Raw genomic sequence first — 20,015 nt, 5'->3', positions numbered from 1 at the left:
CTTGAGGATTCTCTCCCTCTGATCCTTCCCCTTCCCCTCACACATATGCATGCTCTCTCTCTCTCTCAAATAAATACATAAATCTTAAAACACACACACACACACACACACAATATCTCAGTGTTTAAACTTCCTGAATTCTAAAAGCCCATCCTGAACAACACCCACATACCCCAAAGAAGGCTATCCCCCTATTGCTTTCCTGAAAAAAGTTCAGTGGGTTGGTGTGCTAATCCTATCTTATTTTATCATGGTCCTAGGCCATTGAATTGCCCTTAATTATGTACAGACCTGTCTTTTTTTCTGCGAGACTGAGGGCAGGGACCAAGTTTTTGTTATCTTTGTATCCAGATTGAATAAAAGATTATTGATTGCATGGGAACATGGTTCTAATTTAAAATGGAATATAATGAAAAATTAAAATTCACCATAATAAAAGATGCTTTTGGTTATGTTCCCTCGAACATACTTTTTTCTTAAAAAAAAAAAAAAAAAAAAGAAAAGAAATAGCTGAATGTTTGTTTTTAAGTTAAAAGAACAAATCTTGTGGAATATAATCTGAAGATATGTAACCATTTGAAGTCTTTTAAACTATACTCATGTAAGTAAAATAAAACTAAGAATTGAGGTGATATTTCTGGACCATATTTAAGGTGAAGATCACCTTTATTTGGAATTGTCAAGTAAATCTACTTTGGGGCTGTTTCTTACTCAGATTGACTTTTCCCCAATTTCCTTTGTATCTGTGGACAGTTTCAGGTCTATTTTTGAGAGAAAGTGAATGTGGAACCAAGGTAACTAGAAAAAGTTGTATTTAATGTGAAAAGCCTCTTTAAAATGCAATATACATTTTGCATCTGAATTCTTGGTTTCGGAGTAGAAAACCCTGGAGGAAAATAGTTGATCCCATCTTTTCAGGCAAAAACAGCTATAAAAAAATAAAGTCACCCACTCCTTACATTTTAATAACCACAAAATTCAGGGCACATACGGCTTAAAGGATGATGATATCTCTCCCCCAAGTCCTCTGAGGCTGGCCAGCTGAGAAACCAGGGAGCAACTGTCTCCACATAGGAATCCTTCAATGCAATGCATTTCAGAGTGTAGACAAAGCCATTTTTCTCCCACTGAAGCTGAGCTCTTGGGCCTAGCAACCTTAACCAAAAACAACCTATCTGAGTTTATTTCAACGCTAATAGATGCTATGGACTAAATGTTTGTGTCCTCCCACTGAGAAAATGGCCCTCCGTGAACCAGAAAATGGGTCTCACCAAACACTACATATACTGGTATCTTGAACTTCCAGCCTCCAGGATTGTGAGAACTAAATGTTTGTTGTTTAAGCCACCCAATCTGTAGTATTTTTGATACAAAAGTCTGAATGGCTGAGACAAAATGCATCTCAGAAGGACTGTTTATTTAGATCCCTTATTCCATGGTTTCCAACAGAGGGGCTCTTTGAAGATGCTAAGACTGATGGACGACCTGCTGGGTCATTATTTGCTAAAAACTGAGAGAAGATCACATCCTCCCCAGGGGAGAGGCATTGGGAGAAAGCCTTCTAGAAAGCCTTCTAATACTGTTTACTGCCCAAGAAAATTAGTTTTGCTTTGTAGCCCCCTGTCTGTTGACAGCAGCCAAAGAAGACCTGGTTTCTATGGTGATGAGATTTGTGTGCTCCTTACAAGTCTCATTTGGTGAGCAGGTCATTAAGATACCTTCTTGTTCTTCCATTGGTCAAACTAGAGGAGCCATGTCTTCTTTTACCCTCATCCCCACTTCTGTATTTTCTTCATCCATATCACCTTCTACCATCTACAATGCTCTTCCTCACTGTCTTTCTACCTATTCAAACTGATACCTCCCCGTGGTCCTTCATAATGTCTCAAAAAAACCATCTCTGAGACATTTAGCTTGCAGAATCCTCTCCATTCTGGAAAAAAAATCCTGGCACATCCACGTGACCTCATCTACAACTCCTCTTCCCCTTGCAACTTTGCTTCAGCCACACTGATCCCCCTTGCTGTTTCTCAAACGTGCCAGGGACACTCAGAGCCTTGCCCAACTATTCCATCTACCTGAACTGTGCTTCTCCAAGGTATCCATATTGCTCACTTCCTCACCACCTCCAAGTCTTCAATCAAATATCACCTACTTAGTGAAGCTCCCTTTTGACAATCCTATTTAAAAATGTAGAGCTGCGATAGACAGCTTTGAAGATGGTTCCCTAAGATCCCTGTTTCCTGGTGTTCATGTTCTTGTGAAATCCCCTCCCCTTGAGTGTTGGCTGGAATAAGTGACTCACTTCTAATGAATAGAATTTGGCCAAAGTGAGGGGACATCACTTTTAAGATTAGGTTTGAAAAAGACTGTCTCTGTCTTGTTTACTTGCCTCTTGCTCTAATGGAAACCAGCTGCCATGTTTTGAGATATTTTATGGCAAGGCCCACATGGCAAGGAAGTGAGGAAGGACTCTCGCCAACAACTAGTGGAGAACTGAGCCCCCCCCCAATCCAACTGCCCCAAAGGAACCAATCCTGCCAAGTACCATGTGATTGAGCTTGGAAGGGAATCCTCCCCCATGCAAGGCTTCAGATGGTTAATTCCAGTGGACACTTTGACTGCAGCATGTGATCCAGAGGACCCACATCAGCCTGGATTCCTGACCCAGGAAACCGGAGATGACAATTTTTGCTTTGAGACACAGTTTTGGGGAAATTTGTTACACAGCAATAGATAACGAATACAATGCTCTCACTCCTCCAGCCCCACCCCCAGTAATTCCTTCCTCCATTGTGTTTTCCTCTATACTGCTTATCACCACTAACATGCTTTTAATTTTACTTCTGGATAGACTCCCCCAACATCTACTATAAAATGCAAGATTCATAAAGGCAGGAATTTTTGTCTTTTTCTTTTCATTAATATGTCCTTTTCATCAATATATGTCTAATCAATGCCTGGCACAGAGTAGTCAGTCAATAAATATTTGTTGAATACATGATATATCATGCATTGACAAATCATTTGTTTTTCTTCCTTCACTAGTCTTAAATTCCCAAAGAAAGTGGTTTCACCCATTAAGCTATCTCCCACGCAACCCACAGGCTTTAGGACTTTTTTGTCACTTAATAAATATTTGCTGAGAGAACCAATCAATGAATAAATCAGAAAAAAAATGTCTCTTGCTAAGTGCACTACCAGTTAAATCAGGGAAATGACAGGATGACCCATTATCTCAATGTCAGTGTCTTACCAGGGGTTAAGGAGCTGAGACCATGATGGTAAAAAAACAAAAACAAAACAAATTTAAAAAAAGAAAAGAAAAAAGAGAGAGAGGGAAAATTCTGGAGTTTGCTTTTCCACAAACAAAACATAGGTCATTGCCCTCCTGAAAAAAAAATTAACTTATTTCTTTCCCATTATCCCCAAAAATCTATTAGTGGAAAAAACAAATAAAATTTCCTCCAGCTAGAAAAACTGCTTTTATCAATGTGACGTAAGTAATTGTGTATGCCTAGAAAAGAAAAGCAATGCCAGCCATCACTTGGTAAAAAGAATCAAGGTAGATTCTTGAGGGCTAAGGCTTCAGTCATGCTGAGTTACAGAGTTATGATGATAGGCTCCCAAGTATGTTAAAACAATATCCATGGATAAGACATCACTCACAGGTTCATAGGAAGAGGGTATTGGTGACCTACATGTTCTCAGCCACATCCACGCACAAGGACCACACACGAGAGATCTTTCGGGGGCATTTCCTCTTTGCCCTTGGTATCAAGCCTATTAACTCTCGATATTCATCAGATTAGAAAAAGTAGGGTATTGTGTGGTAATGAGAAGCATGCACATTTTATTCCTAAAGTTAGGTTTGAGGTCACTATTCCTAGAACAAGGAGGTAACTTTATTCATACTTAAGAATAAATTCATATGGGACAAAAGCTGGACAGTTTGTTCAAATGATGGGTTTTATAAATTTGAAAAAAGGTTACCTAAATATATGAGTTGTTTTGGTACCAAATATTTGCTCTAAATATCCTGTATATGTCTATCATCTTCCCTAAAACTACACTTTTTGCCGATTCCTAATTTTCAACTAACTGATATCCAAGCCTTCACTTGGACTCACCACTAATATATATAAAATGGAAGAAACATAGTTTTCCAATATCCTTGAAAACACTTGTTCTCTTGCAAGTCAAAATATACTTATTTAGGAAAATGATTTCAAATAGTATCCTCCTCAAGTCTTTTCTTCCAATGTCAGATGTGGTCATGGTCCTGTTTTGAATGAGACTAATGTCTTGGATTTACCACTATTCTCATGTTCTAAAAATAATCCTAAGCAGGAGTTACTTCTACCAGTTAGCTCCAGTTCCTCACTGTATCTTCCTCCTTCTGTCTTTGTCTCTCTCTCTCTCTGTCTCCCTCTCCCTCTGCTAATTTGAATGGACGTGAACTCTGGACCCTGTTCACTTTTAAATTTCTTTTTAACTTCATTTCAAGAACTCCTTAAATGGCATTCTACAAAACAGCTGTCGTTTAGACTCCTGTGTTACTTTGCTGGTTAAGATCTGAATAGACAGTGGTTGGCCTACAGTTTCCAAAGTAAAGTGGCAAAGATACATTAATCCAGTCTTTCTTCCTAAGGCTCTGACACTTGCCTAGCTGTGGCATTAATGCTCAGCAGAAATATTCCATCCAGGTCTATTTTCCTAAGGACCTTTCAGTTCATACGATCATCTAAGAGCTTAATGCACTTGATCAAAATCCACCTGGTTTGTAGAAAAGTTCACGGTTACCACCTGTACCCAATGCCAACAGAAACAATTCAATTGTATACAATAGAGAATTAATAATTTCCAGAGGGCAAAGATCAACATGTCCACACTTGTCTCAATAAATACCTAAGAATAAAATTTCTAAGATTTTATTGCACGAGGAAAAAAAAACCTTTAGAGAAATTAAAGTGAACACAACAGAATGAAATTCTCTACTTCTAATTTATGTCAAAATAAGTCTAGAACTGGGCACCTGGCTGGTTCAGTCAGTAAAGCATGCTAGTCTTGATCTCAGGGTTGTGAGTTCAAGGGGCAAAAAGCTTACTTGAAAAACACAAAAAAACGGCCTCACACAGACAACCAGAAAAAAGGGGAGCATTTTAAAATAAGTTTATAAACGCATATATTTTTATTTCATCTCATATCATTATTTACAATTCTCAGAAAAAATTAACCTATTTTTTCTTGAAGTTTTTTGAAGGTGTGTGTAAAAGCACATTTCAATGCTTGAAGCTATATACCCATAAATGTCTATACACTTATGCAGGATGCAATAATTTGCTTTCAAAAGAAATTATAGAATACTCCATCTGGTATTGAATATGGAATACGATAAAGTCACTTTTAGATATCTACATATATAGTGTCATGTAAAAGCTGTTTAATAAACTCTGTAAAGACCAATTTGAGAATACTTTTGACCAAAGTTTCAAAAGAACTCAAGGAATATGACACTCTACTTAAAACACTTGCATAGGAAATTATCTTAATTGCCTTTAACTCAACATTGAATTGACATTGCTGTGTACAAAACATTGCTGCCCCTTAAACAGAAGCCAGCATGAACAAAGCATAGGCTGAATGACTTTGTATAATAAAAAAAATAGAGCAATGCTTACCTTTATTCACTCTCCCCACAGAGGCTCTATGAGCTGGGTGCTCCCAGCTGAGCAATGGTAAAAATGTTCTTTAGTTAATAATAAAGGAAAGAAAAACTCCAGAAACCAAGAACCTGAGTTAACCATTGACACAGGTTTGTTCCTACAGTCCCACCTGAGAATCTACATAGGTAGCCCTTGGCATCTTATAAAGCAGGCGATAGCTGGTCAGCTGAGACAGAGGTTACCTCACCACCCCTGTCCCTCTGGAGGAGGTACAGCGTGAAGGGCATTCAAGCATACCCTGACTAAGTTTTCACCAGGTCAGGGAAATAAAGGAGGAAGATTTCCTGGGCCAGAAATATGTTCAACAAATATTGATAAACAGGGTTGGTGAGATGACCTATGGAAATGCTCCTACCCAATGCAAAGAAATCCTTTTTACCAGAACTCTTTGTTTACCTCTTAGCAAGTGAGGGCTGAGATCCAATGCCAATGAAAACTGAGACAGGACAGCTAGAAATAGCTAAGCATCCATTCATTCCTTTATTCAACATGCCTCTAATGATTAGGTACCCTGTGCAGCACCGTTTCAAGGAACTAGCCTAGCATCTTTGAATAAGCCCTGATAAATGGAAGACAGAGATGGAGACTGGAGGGTCCTCCCTCCCTGAACCCCAAGGATCAGAGCTTAGGACAGAAATGATTAATAAAAACACAACACTGTGGTTCACATCCAGGATATGCAGTCTGATAATTACTCTGCCCCAGCAATAGGTCCTAAGAGATGAAATGAAATGGTGAGTGGTCATGTGGTCAAGCTAGTGGACCGGAAGTCAGAAAATCGAATAAGTGAGAAGGTGGCTTTAAAATGGTAGAGTCAAGAGAAAGCTCCAGAAGAATGTGAAAGGCAGCCACAAGAAACTAAAGAAATAACAATCCCAAGCTCTTCAGAACCTGGGGGAGCTGTACCCAGGAGATCCCAAAAGGAAAACTGTGCAGGCAAGGAATTCATATATTTTTTTACTCCCAAGATCATTGGTAGCTGGGGATCTAGGGGGCCCCATCCAGTTTGGTCAGCCCTCCAAATTTAGGGGGTCATTTCTGGGTTCTGACCGTGGTTGCCATTTTGGGGTTTTTGGGTTTTGTTTCCATTTTTAAAAGCATGAACACTTGAGGAAACAAGATACGATTTTCATGTTAGTGCTCACTAGGATTGTGATATTGGGAGCTATGTACGCTGTCTGCATCCCAGTTGCCTCATCTGTAAAATGAGGATGATAATAATAAATACGACCTACTTTAGGAAGATAATTAGTGTCCCCAACCTGCTAGCTATCATTAAGGATTGGACATTCTGATCGGAGCACTGATTTTCAACCTGCTACAGAGTACCATGCAGAAGAGTCTGAACGCTCTCTAAAAGAGCTATCTTTTCAATTACCAGTAAATGTTAGGGAGGTGATGGACACGGAGTTGCCTCTTCTGCAAAAAAATCTGAATACCAGGAAAATAGGACATGTGCATACTAATCAAGGCAACTTACCCTGTGGTTTATCCATAATAAGTCTGACTTGGTCATTAGTGAGTATTTTATCACTTTGCTTGATTCCTTCCTTGTTTGAAAGCTGAGCTCCCTTTGTTAGCATTCCATCTGAAAGAACTTTTACAAGAACACCACGATACACGTAACACCCTCAACTCTGCGAGGACCATTTCAGGAAAGGTAGCTTTGTTTGGGTGAGTGTTTGGATTGATCTGAGAAGATGAGACATCTAAACACAGCCTAAAAAAGACCGCAGAGAAGAGCAGGACAGAAGGCAAGATAGAGAAATTGGATGGTTTCCCAACTCCAACTGAGTCAGAAAATCACAGCGTGGCTTCATTCCTTTGTTTGAAGTAAATTCCCAGAACATCAGACACACCCATACTCACATGTAAGTAGAAAAACACTTTCTAAAGCCAGATGAAAACGGTATCTGTGTTGGCTTTCTGTTGCATGTCTATGCCTCCTAAATCCACCTTAACTGAAAATTAACTTCACTGAAGGTCAACTTTGGTGAACTGTAATCTTCCTCGAAACAGAGAGAGACGCCAAGGCAAATCAAAGGGGCAAGTTTGTGTTAAGATTTGTCAGGCAACAAGATGATGAAAGAATTCATTAATAAAGTGTAAAACCTTTAAGTGATAAATAATTCTCTTTTTCAATGATTTGTACTTGATTGCTCTTCAATGATTTCAGTAATGGCCTAAAGAGGAGTTAGATAATACAAAGAGGCTACTTCTTATGTAGAAGGGTGGTATTATCACTCTAGCTCTGTCACTGGAAAAGTGTTTTTGTTTGTTCAGCCTGATGCCTGTTTTTGTAAGTCCTGCAAGCTAAAAATCATTTTTACATGTTTAAATGGTGGGGGCACAATTAAAAGAAGAAGAAGATTCTGTGACATTTGGAAATTATATGATATTCAAATTTCAAGGTCCATAAATAAAGTTTTATTGGAATATAGCCACACTTACTCATTTACATACTGTCAATGGCTGCTTTCACTCTAGAGTAGTAGAGTCCAGTTGCCCTTGGAGCCTTAAGAGAGACCATGCAGCCCTCAAAGACTAAAATATTTAGTATCTGGCCCTTTACAGAAAAATGTTTGCCAACATCTATGCCAGCTAGCCCATACAATTCACTATTCTCCAGTGATAATGTTCTTCTTTTATGGTTAATGATTAATACATGGTTAACTCACAAGTCAACTCTATAATCTAAAATCTTATCATTCTATTGTACAATCCAGCCATCATGCTCCTTGGTCTTTACCCAAAAGAGTTAAAAACTTTGCCCACACAAAAACCTACACATTGGCATTTAGAGCAGCTCTATTCACAGTTGCCAAAACTTGGAACCAACCAAGATGTTCTTCAGTCTGTGAATGGATAAGTAAACTGTGGTTAAAGCAAGGAGGAATCTTAAATGCATATTACTAAGTGAAAGAAGCCAATCTGAAAAGGCTACATACTGGATGATTCCAACTATATGACATTCTGGAAAAGGTGAAACTATAGAGACAGTGAAAAGATTTGGGGGAGGGTAGCATGAACAGATGAATAGGCAGAGAGCACAGAGAGCTTTTAGAGCAGTGAAAATACTCTGTATGGTTTTATAATGAAGGATACATGTCATTATGCATTTGTCCGAACTCATAGAATATACAACACCAAGAATGAACCCTAAGTTAAGCTATGGATATGGGGTGATTATGATATGTCAATGTAGGTTCCTTCTTGATAAAAAACAATGCACCACTCTGGTAAGTGGTGTTGGTAATGGAGGAAGCTATGCATGAGTGGGGCAGGGACTAGATGGGAAATCTGTATCTTCCCTCAATTTTACTGTAAACCTACAATTGCTGTAAAGAGATAAACATCTTTTAAAAATCCTATCTTTCTTTCAAGTTTCCTTTTACTAACTCCTTCTCTGCCTACTGTAAACATCAACTTATATTTTATTTAAAAAATAATTTTAGGGACGCTGGGTGGCTCAGTTGGTTAAGCGTCTGCCTTCAGCTCAGGTCATGATCCCAGGATCCCAGATCAAGTCCCACAGGGAGCCCGCTTCTCCCTCCGCCTGTTGCTCCCCCTGCTTGTGCTCGCTCACTCTCTCTCTCTCCCCGACAAATAAATAAATAAAATCCTTAAAATTTTTTTTTAAATGGAAAATAATTTTAAGAAAGAACAAACTGTCCCTTTCAATTTGTATATTACAGTCCTTTGTTGCACATCTCATTTCATTTACTGAATTTTATTTTTTTTTAAGATTATTTATTTATTTGAGAGAGAAGGTGCCACGCACAAGCATGAGCAGGGAGGAGGGGCAGAGGGAGAGGGAGAAGCAGGCTTCCCGCTGAGCAGGGAGCCTGACGCAGGACTCGATCTCAGGATCCTGGGATCATGACCTGAGCCCAAGGCAGACGCTTAACTGACTGAGCCACCCAGGGGCCCCTCATTTACTGAATTTTAAATACTGGTGGATAAGGATTGACTGAGTCTTAACCATCTTTGAATCTAACAAAGCATGCAGACAGCTGTGACATGGTAGATGTTAAGCAATGAATGCTTTTCTTAAACAAGTATGCCATATTTGGAGGGGTCAAAACACTTATTTATTTTTTTTAACTCCTCTGGACTCCTTTCTTTAGTCCAAGGTCTTACTGAGCTTCCTTATCATTCCTTGTCCATTTCCCACCTGTCATGACACTGAAGACCCTCTTGCTGCCCAGATACTCTACCCAACATCATAATTACTAGAAGACGCAAACAATGAATCGTGGAATGCTACATCAAAAACTAACGATGTAATGTATGGTGATTAACATAACATAATAATAAAAAATAAATAAATAAAAAATAAATAAATAATTACTAGAAGGTGATTACATTCTTGTTTTTTTGTTTTTTGTTTTTTCTTCATCATTCCAGCTCTCAAATTTTTCTTTGTTGTGTCTCATTTCACTTGAAGGAGTCTGATGTACTGTGTTCCAAGCCCTCCAGAATATACATAAGAGGCAGAGGAAAAAGGGGGAAAAAAGTTAATCTGAATTTGCTTTCTTAAGGAGCAATCCAGTCCAGCATTGTTATAAGATGATGTACCATATTTCAACAAATGATTTAAATAAAAATGATGAAGGTGACCATATCAGAAAAGCCTCATATATTGAATCATGCAAACAAGTTAAAAGCTATATGATCCTTCCTAGAGGGGAAAAAAAAAATTGGAAGAATACCTTTAAAAATCTCTCCCGGGTATTAAAGTTCTATATGTTTATTGGATATAATATGAATAAGAGTGCAAAGAAAACAATAAAGATTAATCACAAGCCTCAGTGTCCTTTGGTAAAATGATTTGCATGCTTTTCCCCTATAATTTTAAGATAAAATTGAGATTCAAATTGTATTAGCAATTTTGATTCTTGTTTTTTTAACCTTGGTCAAGGACCTCTTGTCATAATGTAACAATGCATTCCTAACCTTGGAATTCCTAACAATCGGGAGATACAAGTCAAGCCAATCTTTGGGAGCCTGTGCGCTGGCTTCCCAGTTCCCCCGCTTCCCAGTACCCCAGTCCCACCCACATTTATGGGTATGGTTGATACCATGCTGTGGGCATTAACTGAAACCATGCCGGGAGAGAGCTTTATAAACTGTCAAGCATGCCACAGATGTGATGCAACATTTGAAGGTGTGCCCAAACATTAGCTAAATCCTAATCTTGTGCAAGAAGTGCTTGTATGTTGAGAAGCAGTCACTCTCCTCAAGGAGGCATGCCTTCTGAGGGAATGAGAATTGCATCAAAGGCAGCTGACTGGATTTGCAAACACACCCTCATTTTAGAGACAATTTTGCTTTTATTGATTCTGTCTTTGTCTATCTGAGGGAAGATTTGAGGTAATTACTTGAATACTTCAAGCCCCAAGCCCCTAACTAACTTCCTTACCACACTGATGACTTCGTTAGGAAATACTTGTGGGAGACCCATTTACCTGCATAGTTATTTCACTTCTTCCTCACTTTTCCTACTGGAGGCAGAATTCCGTCCTTCTCTCCCTGTGCTCTTTTGTCCTCTTGTCAAACTTCAGGAATGAATTACAGAAAGGAAGGTTCTTGTTGCCTCATTCCCTTCCAAGACGTTTTTTTTTCCCTAATGCTTTCCTTCCACCAAAATAAGAATTAAAAGTGATATTTCATTTGACAGCTGGTAACTAATCCCACCTTAGCAGGAAGGAGAACAGGAAGCCAGCAAAGGAATTTTCCATTCCGATGTCCCTTTCAATTTTTTTCCACATCAGGTACTTTTCAAAATCTAGACATTTCCAGTGAGTCTGTATATCTTCTTGTTTTGTCTACCAGAGTCACTTGTCCTTTAACTTCTTCTATGCCAATGAAAAACCTCACTGAACTGATGTTTGTAATTGAAGGAGGGAGAACTTGAGAGCTTTTGAAATTCCAAAGGGAATATAACTGAAATGGGATTCTTTGGCTTATGCAAACAGGATTTTTGCTTTTGTAAAGATAAAGTTCACCCAGCGAGTCCCTCAAACCACACATCAAAATGCTTCATATTGTAATGAGAACTACAACTTTGACTCCTGAAATAAGTCTCTGCTCAACCATCTCCCCTCCCTTCCTGCCTTCCATCTTTCCTTCCTTCTTCCCACCCTTCTTCCCTTTCCCTATCCCTTCCTTCTTCCCTTCCTCTCTCCCTGCCTCCCTCCCCCATTCATCTCTTCCTTTCTTTTCTGTTTAAATACTAAAGGGCTCTGTGTATTTTAATATGTTCTGAGCCTTCCAGAATGTATATGATAAGAAGTGGAAGAAAAAGTAAAGAGCCAAGGAAAGAGTCGACTTGAATTTGTTTCTTAAGAAACAATCCAGTTCGGCATTTTCAGAAGACAATGCATGATATTCCAACGAATGATTTTTTTTTTTTAAGATTTATTTGAGAGAGAGAAAGAGAACACATGCCTGCGTGAGCAGGGGGAGGGGCAGAGGGAGAGGAAGAGAGAGAATCTCAAGCAGGCACCCCGCTAAGCACAAAGCCCGAGGTGGGGGCTCGATCCCATGACTCCCAAGAACATGACCTGAGCCGAAATCAACAGTCAGACGCTCAACCGACTGAGTCACCCAGATGCCCCTCAAAGAATGATTTTTTTTTTCATGATGAAATTATAGTTTCCTAAAGTGGGTGATTTGGACAAAATGTGAAAGAAATATATTCATGTAAACTGGTATCATTTCAAATGAAACAATTTAATTAAGACGATGTCTACAGCAACACGTTAAATTCTATATAAATAGCATTTAACATTGCTCTGTTTTTCTGAAATTTTTTTCTGAAAATGTTTTTGAAATTTCCAAGTGCATATTTTTACTGAAGCAATAATAATTAGAACCTAAATAAAAGCAATAAGAAACATTTATTGAGGGCATACTAGTAGCAGGGACTGTTTTAGACACTTCTGATGTATTAACTCATTTATTTTTCTCACTTAACCAGTGGGTAAGCTGAGGAAGCCACAGGCATCTTATAGTATCTGCTTAAGGCCCTACACCTAGTCAATAATGGCCCCAGGGTATGAACCCAGGCAGTCTGGCTATAGAACCAGAGATCTGAACCACTTCTTTCTGCCTAGGTATCTATCAGCTGAGCAAATCTTTTCTTGGTTTAACAATTATATTGTCTTTTTTTTTTTTTTTTTAGATTTTATTTATTTATTTGGGAGAGGGAATGAGATAGAGAGAGTATGAGAGAGGGGAGGGTCAGAGGGAGAAGCAGACTCCACGCCAAGCAGGGACCCCGATGCGGGACTCGATCCCGGGACTCCAGGATCACGACCTGAGCCGAAGGCAGTCGCTTAACCAACTGAGCCACCCAGGTGCCCCAACAATTATATTGTCTTGATTCAATATCGACAAAGAGCCCCAGACTGAATTTTATCAGCCCCCAGATGAAAGTAAAATCATTTCAGATTATAGTAACTAGAGATCAGTTTTTGCATCTCTAGTTCTAAATACGGTCAGCTAATAAAATAGGCAAATACAACTAAATTATAATGAAAGGTAAGGAAGGAGGGAGGAGAAAAAAGAATAGGGCAGAAGGGAAGGAGATAGGAAAGCATCTTTATCTGTTAGAATAGGATTTAGGTCTAAAATATATATTTATACATAATTAACACACTTTAATATAGATATATTATTAGTTATATTAATTACATTATATAATTATGTTTGTTATTATAACAATCGTAATTATATAATATAATTAATATAACTAATTAATTATAAATATATTAATATATTAATATATATTAATTTGATTTAGCACACATTTACTGAGCACCAGGCACAGGCAATGTGTATATAGTGTTCATAACACTACAGTTATGAACTTGAATAAGACATGGTCCCCTGCCTGCCTGCCCTCAAGAAGTTATTAGTCTAGTAGGAAAATACAATTAAGTATGGAAACAACAACAACAAAACTGCTGGATTTCAGGTAATAGGAATGCTTAAAAGAAGTACAAACCCAACTGGTAAGGGATCAAAGCAGGGACAATTTAATCCACTGGTGGAGATCCCCAAAAGCGGCATGCGAGTGGTAATTTCATGAAGTTTCAAGAGGTAGGAAAGGTTATACATGTATTCTGAACCTAAAGAAAAACATGAACGAAGACAGAACAGAGAAACTCTTGGGGAAACAAGAGTGTTGCAGGTTGATGTGGGTTTGGGGCAACTCTAATAAAGCAAAGGCTGAGAGGCGCCCGGGTGGCTCAGTCGGATAAGCCTCTGCCTTCAGCTCAGGTCATGATCCCAGGGTCCTGGGATACAGCCCAGCATCAGGCTTCCTGCTCAGCAGGGAGCCTGCTTCTGCCTCTGCCCCTTCCCCTGCTCATGCTCTCTCTCTCTCTCAAATAAATAAATAAAATCTTAAAAAATATATAAATAAAGCAGAGGTTGAAAACGGTGGTGCCAGACCCTGGAAGAGCTTCATTGTCCACTGAGGATGTTGTGTTGGGTGTGGGAGGCAACAAGGAGCCACTGGAGGCTGGAGTCAGAATGGGAATCTGCCCACAAATCTAAGTGGAAAGAGACAATTGGGCGGGAGGAGGGGTGCATACAAAAAAGGGGTGGAATGAATCAGGAGTCATTTATTAATGAGAGCTGAAGTTAGTGAGTCGAGCAAGAATTGGGCAAACATAAACGGAATAAAAATGGTTTTATGTTATTTAGCAGTTGATAAAACTAAGCAATAAGGGAGAAAACAGCCAAAGATAATTCTCAGTTTTCATTATTTGAGTACGTGGGAGGAATTCTGCTGAAGATTCATTACATCTTAATGAGAATAATATTTTCCAATGGCAGCAAGTAAGTACAAGCAGCCAATGCAGGGGCAACATTATTAGAGAAAAAGTCAGGAAATTGGGTTCTACCTCTGTACTGACAACTAACCACAGACATGACCCTTGTCAAGACACTTTATTTCTTCGCATCTTAGTTTCCTAGCATGCCAGTAAGAGTTGGATGATAAATAACATTTTATTGTTCCATATTATAATGAAGCTTCATAAATAAGAACAGGGATTATGTCTTTTGTTTTATTCTACACTGCAAAGTCAGTGCCTAACACAGTACCTCAACTGTAAAATGTGCTCAATAAATACATGCCTAATGAATGAATGAATGAATGAATGAATGAATGAATGAATCAACAAAAGATTGTGTGTTTATATCAAGGCAAAAGGACCGATTGATTCAACATGTTTTTTAAGATTATATTTATCTATTTGAGAGAGAACAAGAGCGAGAGAGATCACAGAGGGAGAGGGAGGAGCAGACTCGCCACTGAGCAGGGAGCCTGATGTGGGGCTTGATCCCAGGACCCCGAAATCATGACCCGAACCGAAGGCAGACACTTAACCGACTGAGCCACCGTGGCGCCCCTTGTTTTTGTTTTTAAGTCAAAGGAGACATTTGAAGTTTTAGCTTCATTATTAGAGCTGGATTTGACACTAAAAAATTATAGTCACACTTCTATAGTCTTCAAAGTTTTTGCTATTACTCACATGTAAATATTCCCAGCAATTATTACTCTTCAAAATGGAAAATTTCTGTACATTTCTGTAGATCTCTTTTTCCCATTGCTATCTCTCCAGGTTGCTAATGCTATATAAAATAGAGATCTAATTGAGGCTGAAGTGGAAGGAGTTACTTTGAAATTTCACTGGTTTGGAAATCTTGCATTTGGTTGTGGATTTCTATAGTGCTGTTTGAAGATAAAATACAGCTTGAATGGTTTTTTTCCTACAATAAATTGGCTGACTATATTTATAATGCCCAGTTATTTTGGTACCTTGTAAATCACAATCCAGCTTAGAAAGCAACATATTTCACATTTCAACTATTGCTTTGATTCACAAGGACAAAGAATGAAGGAGCCAAAACTTAGCAGAACTGTGTAGACAAACCTCTGCACACAATTGCTCTAGAAAGTGTATTCACAATTTCTCCTTTCCTGATCTATGAGTTTCAAAAGCAGGTTGCTAAGTATTAATACATTCTATCCCCCACAACAGAAACACACATTACAAAATATCTGAATATTTAGTATGATGTATACAAAATACCTAGATGATAGATTGTTTGCCTGTAATAAAGATGTTTGAACATTGTATCTAATGGCTTATATACTATCTTATCCTAATCCTAACCCCTATTTCTTTCTTATTTAAAATTTAATAATATAATGAATTGGATATGCAAACAGTTCAGTGTATGTTATAGACTAAGACTATAATAAGATAAAACCAGACCTTCATAAGATGCTTTGATAAGTCAGAAGATAAATCATAAGATAAATAATACTTTGTGAGATTATATCTAATACTATCCCAAATAAGTAAATGTAGTAAATAAGTATAAAGTAAATAAGCAAATTATTCATTTCAATAAATTATAAATCACAGAATGTTTTACAGTGAATTGCACTCACATTACAGAAAAGATGTAATTACATTGTTTATCCACAGAGTATTTTAATAAGCTCAGAGTTAGAGAGCATTATATTCCTAATAGTGAATCTAGATGGGGTTTAAATGAATCTATTCTCCTCTCTTATGCAAACTGATATCTCTATGAAGGGGGGCTTGATAGAAGAAAGAGTTGTCACTGTGCATATATGTGCAACAAAGCGTGTGTCTGCTTTGATGGAAAAGCTAAGAAACTAATGAAGTAACATTCCTGTTGGTTACAGGAATAGAATGTTCTTGAGCGGGTGAGATGGCTAGGCTCTCTTAAAAACAGGAAATAAGAATGTTAGCACTACATTTCCAATTACTGAACCCATCTATTTTATTTCGCCTGCCCACAGAGCAGAAAGGCATACATTGTTCTAGCAGGGCAGAATAGGCAAGATTGACCTTCTCGTTCCCCTTGAACCAATTTTCACAAAATAGAACCCAGTGAAAGAAAACGCAGGGATCCCCAAATGCATACTGAAAAGTAATCCATTTTTCACTCATCAGATAGCAACACTTAATGACTTGGGTCACCCAACTTCGCTCTCCTATGGCCTTAATGAAAAGGCCAGTTCATTCCATTAGGAAATCAGTGAGATGAATTGTAATGAAAAACCATGATTCTTTGCCAGGATTTAGCAAAGGCCATGAATAGCCCAGCTTAAAAGTTGAATTTCTTGTTTTGCTTCCTGTGTGGCTCTCTTTGAAAAGACAAGAAAATGGTCCATTTGGCCTTCGGAAAACCCATCTCAGAATGTGAGGCATTGCCAATTGGTAGGTTCATCCTAGGTAAATGAAACCACAGGGGCATTAGGAATAAAATGATCAGAGGGCAAATTTGCAAATGAAGACAAAGTAACATGTTTAGATTTTCTTGCTAATGCAGTGAGGGCAGTGAACAGATCCTATTTCACAGGAAACAGTACCTTCTGGGCATGGAGTCCTGGCACATCCCCATCACCCCTAAGGTCTCCTCTTTGGTGTAGTAGTTCTGCTATAACATGACGTAAGTGTTCTTAAAAATCCACCATGCTATGCATGATCTAGGAGGAAAAAAAAGGACATACAGGGAAAATAGGGTGGGGCCATAATACTCAAAAGTTTTGTCAGTAATGTGTTAAAAAAAAAAAAACAGGATGCTAATTGAAAGGATGGCAGAGTTTTACACTTGGTCAGTATTAAGGAATGTATAAATACTACAAAAAACAAGGTGCTTTGCCTTGAGAAAGGTCTGAGGTTTACTTGTGGACGTGGGCCTCAGAAGAAGAGTGTATAGCTTATGAGTTTATTGCAAAGTGGTGGAAGGAAGATTATCTGAAATCTGATGGAAAGTTGTAATACCGGGGATGGGGGGATGAGCCCATAACACATGCGGGGCCCTAAAATGACTGGGAGATGTCCAAGGATAGTGCGGATTGGTTCTGTGTATTCCTGTGCCGCTCACGTGCGGTAGGTACAGTTGTTTTCATTCACCTAGTGTTTCCTCAGCACAAAATCACATATAGGCAAACACAAAGCTTTGCTCAAATTACATGTTATGCTCACATTTTTCCTTTGTATATCAAGTGCGTGGAACTAATTCACATTTTCAGAACAAGTGTCACCCAGAACTGACTGCATATTCTCAGATTACACTTATTTAATGCCTAACCAGTCAAATGAAGAGTTAAAGTTTTTCTTATCTTTGTGGAGATTTCCAGATAGCTGTTCAGTGTTGTGTTGACATATTATATCATTCTACCTCCAAATTCTGTTAGCTGGCCCCAATAATACCGTTCCCTTACTCAGAATAGAGGACCATAATTATGGTAGAATTGAAGACATTGATCAAGAGCTTCCTGTCTTCTTCTATGATGGAGTGCCTTATTGATTGGATTATATTACCCTTCCAACTCCTCTGCCATCTTCTATCCAGTTTTTTTTTTATTCTTCTATTTCTGCCAGATCTCAATCACAGTATTCTATAACCTATCAACTTATTATTGCTACATTCTGAAAGTTTATCCAGCAATCTCTTATACTTGAAATGTCCTTTTCTTGTTTCATTTAAAGTTGGGTTTTGTTGTTACTGTTTTGGTTTTTTGGTGTTGTTCCAATTCTGTGACAGTAATCCACTTACTTAAAATATCCAAAGCAAATGCTTTTCACTATATCTCATCTGGTTTTTCAATAATGTGCAGAGTTCAGAATCTTTTCTGTCTAGGAATCTTATTCACTCTTTGGAAAAGATTTTACAAGGATCCAACGTAAATATAAAATAACAGGAACACCCACACCATGTTTGGCCTCTTTTCCATCGTGTTTTTAATGCTAATAATCCAAGACAACAGCCTGTAAAATATGCACACACGTATGTACATTGCAGATCTTCTTGTAAACATCCCTTCTGTGATTAAATTGATTCCTGAGGAATTGGTTAAGACAAGCAGTACCAAAGGTCACTTTCAAAACTTCCTGTGCCCCTGAGAATGTTTTGTGTTAATAATATGCATTAGTTTTATAGCCACTTAAGATGACCTCGTTTATGTCAAACCAGAAACAGAGAGCCAAGATTAAAACTAGGGGAAAATCCTACCACTTCTATAGAATCAAATGAATGCAGACTTCTGGAAACAAAAGAAAGCTGAGTTTTGAAAGATTCACGGAAAGTCTCAATCTCTTGCTATTTTATCCCGAAGCCTACACACAAGCAGAAAGCAACAGAAAATTGTGCCATCCAGGGACAGAGGCCGTGTATTGATCAGACAGGATGATAGATGAGAAACAGAGGAAAGAGACTTGGGATCACAGTTGTAAAAAAGCAAAGCAAAACAGAAGAGTTGGATTCTCAATGCTAATAAGCTTGCTAAGCAGGACTTCTTTGCCATTGTAAGGAAAGTAGAAACCTTAGAGAACTTTTTAAACTTCTTCACATTTAGGGACGTGTGTTTCTTAATTTTCTTGAATACAAATAGGCAAATATCAATCAATCAATCCCAGGCCCTTTTGGGGCAACTTTGCTTGAATCACCAAATGGGGATACCATGTGAGATCAATTTTGGCTTTCTTGAGTGAAAAGAAAATCAGCAGATGTTTCACACAGGGAACATGATTTCCCTGACAGTATTAAACCCTCTTACCTATATCTCTTTGAAGACAAATGTTTCCATTTCCTTTATGGAGCCAATATGTTTTGCTTTCTCAGAGTAACACAACACAATTCCATAAACCATAGATGGCTGGTGAGTCTGGTGAGTCACTTCTTTTTTTTTTTTTCCTAGAGATCAGAGATTATCAGAGCTTGAAATTTGAATGTTGTGTAACTACCCCAACTCTCCAACATTGCTCATGAAATTCTGAAATTTTAAGCACAGAAGGAAAACATGTACAAAAAATATCAGATTCTTTTTAAAGTGGGAACTCAAATTACCAATGTCCTGCCTTTATGGGCTGTTGTTGTCATAGTCTACATGGGAGACGTCTCTCATATGATTGTAATTACCAACATAACCGAGCTATTAGAGTATGCCATCAGGACCTGCCTGCAATAGTGCCTAAGGTGATTTGTTTTAAAGATTTTTTTTTTTTATTTGAGACAGAGAGAACGAGAGAGAGAGAGCACATGAGAGGGAGGAGGGTCAGAGGGAGAAGCAGGTTCCTTGCTGAGCAGGGAGCCCGATGCGGGACTCGATCCAGGGACTCCAGGATCATGAGCTGAGCCAAAGGCAGTCGCTTAACCAACTGAGCCACCCAGGCGCCCAGGTAATTTGTTTTAAAAAGAAGAGAGAGAGCTGCAGATGAATGGACATAG

The 20,015-nt window shown here is 38.4% G+C and overlaps 1 protein-coding gene across 1 annotated transcript in view; it reads right to left on the bottom strand.

The window, feature by feature from the left end:
* KCNJ16 (potassium inwardly rectifying channel subfamily J member 16) overlaps positions 1–11,255 on the bottom strand; it is a 59,493-nt gene extending 48,238 nt beyond the window's left edge. Inside the window, exon 1 of the mRNA XM_045888014.2 lies at positions 11,195–11,255. The gene's annotated coding sequence lies outside the window, so the exon portion shown is untranslated. The remainder of the gene's footprint in view (positions 1–11,194) is intronic.
* Between the last annotated feature and the right edge of the window lie 8,760 nt (positions 11,256–20,015).

This window comes from Mirounga angustirostris, unplaced genomic scaffold, assembly GCF_029215605.1.
Source record: "Mirounga angustirostris isolate CCGP_5_RB_7025 unplaced genomic scaffold, mMirAng1.0.hap1 SCAF_17, whole genome shotgun sequence".
NCBI lineage: Eukaryota > Metazoa > Chordata > Mammalia > Carnivora > Phocidae > Mirounga > Mirounga angustirostris.
This window is presented reverse-complemented; position numbering and strand designations above follow the sequence as displayed.